The sequence below is a fragment of the Etheostoma spectabile genome, chromosome 11 (genome assembly GCF_008692095.1).
Source record: "Etheostoma spectabile isolate EspeVRDwgs_2016 chromosome 11, UIUC_Espe_1.0, whole genome shotgun sequence".
Taxonomy (NCBI): domain Eukaryota; kingdom Metazoa; phylum Chordata; class Actinopteri; order Perciformes; family Percidae; genus Etheostoma; species Etheostoma spectabile.
In genome coordinates, this window is record NC_045743.1 from 20,284,934 (window position 1) to 20,291,005 (window position 6,072).

Below are 6,072 nucleotides of genomic sequence, written 5' to 3' on the forward strand. Positions count from 1 at the left end.
CATATCGCCTGGTGGAAACGTGTCTCTAGCATAGATCAACACAATGGTCCTACGTGCATGTATAAAGAAAACACGTTGACGTGAACGTTACAACTGCTGTTAACGGTTAGTTTACTGTAACGTCTAAACTAGAGGGATTCTAACAGCTTGTTAACTGTGATATGTGACTTTTAAAAGTATGGCAATGAGCCCCAGAAGAGGGTAACGTTACATGCACACTTCCTTAACGAGAGGAAAGAACAAAGTTGACAGAAATATTGATATCCCACTTAACCCTCGGTCCCATTCTCGATAACGGCAACTACAGTGTGGGTTGTGCGTCACCTCACTCTGGTAACAGTTAGCATATAGCGGCTAACTGCCCAACTGTTTTCTCCCCTCTTTACACGCTACTACGGCACCACTTAGCTAGCTAGCTGACAATATCGAGGGAGAAACAAACACATTGTAATACTTTAGGTTTGCATTAATAATGGCTGCTTGACTTGGCCCAAGATGGCGGGGACTGAAAGAAAATAACTAGCAACAGTGGCTAGGCTAATCACATTCGCAAAACCATATTACGACGAAGGGGTTCAGTGTTTGTAACAAAGATGAACGTTTCTAAAGCGGAAGCTAGTGGCTAACTAACGGCATTGTGCTTGGTGCATATATAGCAACCCTGCTCAGGCAGCCCATGTTACCACCGTTAACTCGCCTGTGTTTGACCTGTGTCTTCAACATGTGGTCTCCAGGGTTTCTTGTTGGATGGGTTGGCTTTTTACATTGTATTTTAGGGTGTACTTTCGTAATAGGCTCAGCCATGGCACTGCGTTATTGCAATTTTCAGTTGCTTCATACTTTGCGGATACCTGGCCAGCACAGAAAGTCCTATCTACATCATAACATTACACTTATAATATCGCATTGTGGGTTCTTTCTTTGAGGTAACACCACATGTGTAAAGATGTGTCACGTTAAATAATTTGGTAACTCTGTGGCGGTATAATCCATATTGATACCAAGTTCCCTTTACACCCTCTCTCTGGACTGTACCATTTTAAAATGTGGGGGAATAGAGAGTATTTTTTCAGCATGAGGTACTGTTTAAACAGATGAAGAGCCACCACAGCTAAACATTAGAACACATTATTTTAGTGCCAACCCAATATAGTTTTTACAACTGAAGGATACATGTAAGTGTATTATGTTTGCTGAATCACACTGCCTCTGTTGGGCCTTTGCTGACCTCTGTGGCTTTATGCCAGCACTTCAAAATGTGTGTAATAATGCATGGGTTTTATTTTTTGGATGACATGGAAGTGTGAGGCTATGGCATATTTGTGAATGGTTCCTTCTGTGAATGTGAACAGGGATGCTTTTCCTTCCGAGGAGCTTGTGGCATGGTTTAATCACAACATGATTTGATCTTGATTCTTTCAGCAAAGACTACTCACAACATGGTCAACGACCACTTTAGTTTGACTTTGAAACTCCCAAACAGAATGGCAGTTCTATAAATGTTACACCAAGCTACTAGTTGACATGCAATACTCATTTAATGCATAGATTTGTTTTTAGATCCCGTCTTTTCAAATCCACGTAGTTGTGTGTGTCAGTGTGTGTGACGGAGGGTTTGCACACTCTAGAACAGTCTCGCATTTCTGCATTGACAACTTTGTTTGGAATTGTTTTTTTTTTTTGTGAAACATTTTATATATATTCAAAATTAACAAAACAATTACAAACAACACATTGAGACATGGGATGCGTCCCAGATCCAAAAAACACAGAGAGGACAGCTGGGAGGGAGGGAGACATAACAACACATCCAGAAACAGACACACACACACAAACATACACAGACAGACACAAGACAAGGGACCAGTCACATGCGCAGGTTGAGGTCAAGGCTCTGTCCCAGGGTCCTTGCAGGCGTCCAGCCAACACAGCACCTTTTTGAGCTTTGGAGAGCTGAAAGGCTGACAGGTCATTCGGAATCAAAACATTTACAGTAACATTAGAATAGAATAGAATAGAATGCCTTTATTGTCATTATACACAAGTACACGTACTTGTGCAACGAGATTAAAGCAATCCCTTTGCAGTGTTGACACAAAAAAAATATAAGAATATAACGTATAAAATATCAAAATATAAAGTCCAAGATATAAAGTGTAGTGACTGTCAAGTATACAATATAAATCAGCTTGAATAGCATAGTAGGTGTTAACACTCATATAATAATTGCACAGTGATGGGAAATGATTAAGTACTAATATTAAGTAATACATATTGCACAGTAATGAAAGGTTAATGTATTAAATATTGCACTGTATGAAATGAAATTGCACAGATTCCAGTGTCCTATGAGGTTTTTAACAGTAACATATAACAATAATATTGCACAGTCGGACGGAATGAAGAAGACAGTCCGGGGCCGGGGGGCTGTGGGATGTGGGGAGTCATTCATATGTGAGTTCAGGGTAGTTCAGGGTCGTTATGGCCTTCGGGAAGAAACTGTTCTTGAGTCTGTTGTCCCGTTGCCGCACCCGGTTGGCCGCGGAGCGAGTGTACCCGGCTGCCTTCCTGAGGGCAACAGGTCAAACAGATCAGAGCCGGGGTGGGAGCTGTCCTTTATTAATGAATGAATTAATGAAGGTGGAAATTTTGGATGCAATATTGTTCCGGACTGACGAACCAGAGAGCGCTCCCAGAACATATGAAGATTAGATTAGATTAGATTATACTTTATTTATCCCACGACGGGGAAATTCTGTCGTTGGTTCCCAAGGACTCGATATAAATCGGAATTCACACTCGCCTTTGAAAGTTTTTTATTAACGTACTGGGCAACATCGGGGAAGTGCTTGCCTTCGGTAACCAAGGAACACATCAAGCAAACACAAAATGAAGAAAATAACCCCGAGCGGTACCGTGGAAACATTTATATCCTATCTGTATGCTAATTCGCTTATTCCGCAACAGACCGGGCACAAATAGTAAAAATTAGAGACGAAATGGCCTCTCCACCCTGCTAATTCCGTTTGGTTCTTATGGGCTGTTGAGAGATTAGGTTGCCATGCTGACGTGATAGCATTCGCCTGTGGAAACGTGTCTCTAGCATAGATCACACAATGGTCCTACGTGCATGTATAAAAGAAAACACGTTGACGTGAACGTTACAACTGCTGTTAACGGTTAGTTTACTGTAACGTCTAAACTAGAGGGATTCTAACAGCTTTTTAACTGTGATATGTGACTTTTAAAGTATGGCAATGAGCCCCAGAAGAGGGTAACGTTACATGCACACTTCCTTAACGAGGGAAAGAACAAAGTTGACAGAAAATATTGATATCCCACTTAACCCTCGGTCCATTCTCGATAACGCAACTACCGTTGGGTTGTGCGTCACCTCCTCTGGTAACAGTTGCAATAGCGGCTAACGCCCAACTGTTTCTCCTCCTCTCTTTACACGCTACTACGGCACCACTATTAGCTAGCTGACAATATCGAGGGAGAACAAACAACATTGTAATAACTTTGTGTTTGCTTAAATAATGGCTGCTTGACTTGGCCCAAGATGGCGGGACTGAAAGAAAATAACTAGCACAGTGGCTAGGCTAATCACCTTCGCAAAACCATATTACGACGACGGGGTTCAGTGTTTGAACAAAGTGAACGTTTCTAAAGCGGAAGCTAGTGGCTAACTAACGGCATTGTGCTTGGTGCAATATAGCAACCCTGCTCAGGCGCCCATTTTACCACCGTTAACCTCGCCTGTGTTATGACCTGTGTCTTCAACATGTGGTCTCCAGGTTTCTGTTGGATGGGTTGGCTTTTTACATTGTATTTTAGGGTGTACTTCGTAATAGGCTCTCCCTGTGCACGCGTTGTTGCAATTTTCAGTTGCTTCATACTTTGCGGATACCTGCCAGCACAGAAAGTCCTATCTACATCATAACATTACACTTATAATATGCATGTGGGTTCTTTCTTTGAGGTAACACCACAGTGTAAAGATGTGTCACTTCAATAATTTGGTAACTCTGGGCGGTATAATCCATATTGATACACGAAGTTCCTTTACACCCTCTCTCTGGACGTACCATTTTAAAATGTGGGGGAATGAGAAGTATTTTTTCAGCATGAGGTACTGTTTAAACAGATGAAGAGCCCCACGCTAACATTCTGAACCATATTTTAGTGCCAACCCAATATAGTTTTTACAACTGAAGGATACCATGTAAGTGTATATGTTTGCTGAATCACACTGCCTCTGTTGGGCCTTTGCTGACCTCTGTGGCTTATGCCAGCACTTCAAATGTGTATAATGCATGGGTTTTATTTTTTGGATTGACATGAGTGTGAGGCTATGTGCATATTTGTGAATGGTTCCTTCTGTGAAGTGAACAGGGATGCTTTTCCTTCCGATGGAGCTTGTGGCATGGTTAATCACAACATGATTGATCTTTGATTCTTTCAGCAAAGACTACTCACAACATGGTCAACGACCACTTTAGTTGTGACTTTGAAACTCCCAAACAGAATGGCAGTTTCTATAAATGGTACACAAGCTACTATGTGACATGCAATACTCATTAATGCATGAGTTTTTTTTGATCCCGTCTTTTCAAATCCACGAGTGTGGGTGTGTCAGTGTGTGTGACGGAGGTTTGCACACTCTAGAACAGTCTCGCATTTCTGCATTGACAACTTTTTTTGGAATGTTTTTTTTTTGTGTGAAACATTTATATATATTCAAAATTAACAAAACAATTACAAACACACATTGAGACATGGGATGCGTCCCAGATCCAAAAAACCAGAGAGGACAGCTGGAGAGGGAGGGAGACATAACAACACATCCGAACAGACACAACACACACACAACATACACAGACAGACACAGAACAAGGGACCATCACTGCGCAGTTGAGGTCAGGCTCTGTCCCAGGGTCCTTGCAGCGTCCAGCCAACACAGCACCTTTTTGAGCTTTGGAGAGCTGAAGCTGAGGTCATTCGGAATCAAAACATTTACGTAACATAGAATAGAATAGAATAGAATGCCTTTATTGTCATTATACACAAGTACACGTACTTGTGCAACGAGATTAAAGCAATCCCTGCAGTGTTCGACAAAAAAAATATAAGATATAACAGGTATAAAATATCAAATATAAAGTCCAAGTATAAGTTTAGTGACTGTCAAGTATAATATATAAATCAGCTTGAATAAGCATAGGTAGGTGTTAACACTCAATAATATATTGCACAGTGATGGTGAATGATAAGTCCTAATATTAAGAATACAATTGCACAGTAATGGGGTTAATGTATTAATTTGCACTGTATGAAAATGAATTGCACAAGATTCCAGTGTCCTATGAGGTATTATATAACAGTAACGTATACACATAATATTGCACAGTCGGACGGAATGAAGAGACGTCCGGGGGCCGGGGGGGCTGTGGATTGGAGTCAGTGCATATGTGGAGTTCAGGGTGAGTTCAGGGTCGTTATGGCCTTCGGAAGAAACTGTTTTCTGGTCTGTTGTCCGTGCTCTGATGCACCTGTAGCGCTTCCTGAGGCAACAGGTCAAACAGATCAGAGCCGGGGTGGGAGCTGTCCTTTATAATGAATATTAATGAAGGTGGAAATTTTGGATGCAATATTGTTCCGGCTGACGAACCAGAGAGCGCTCCCAGAACATATGAAATTAGAGTAGATTGAAGATTCTTTATTTATCCCACGACGGGAATTCTGGTCGTACAAGTAGCAGCATAGCCAGCACAGCAAAAAAACAAAAAACAAACAATACCACAAACAAAAGCACGAAGAAATACAGGCAAAGTACAAGGCAAGAAATACAGGCAAGAATAGAACATGAAAATATGGTAGACTGAGTAAGTAAAATGCCGTCAAACAAAGGAATTTAAAGTGCGTTGCCATGATAGAGAAACAATATTGCGGTGTAAGTGACGTTAAAATTAAGTTGAATGTGGTAATTAGCAAGAAGCAAGAGTCGGTAGCATAATTTAAATTATATTACCTGAGCCATAAATATTGAAAAGTAAGTACGTTGAATCAAAT

At 41.1% G+C, this 6,072-nt stretch overlaps 1 protein-coding gene across 4 annotated transcripts in view; it reads left to right on the plus strand.

Moving 5' to 3' along the window:
• Positions 1-6,072, plus strand: part of kdm6a (lysine (K)-specific demethylase 6A) — a 63,946-nt gene that overhangs the window by 1,076 nt on the left and 56,798 nt on the right. The gene's annotated exons all lie outside the window — the stretch shown is intronic.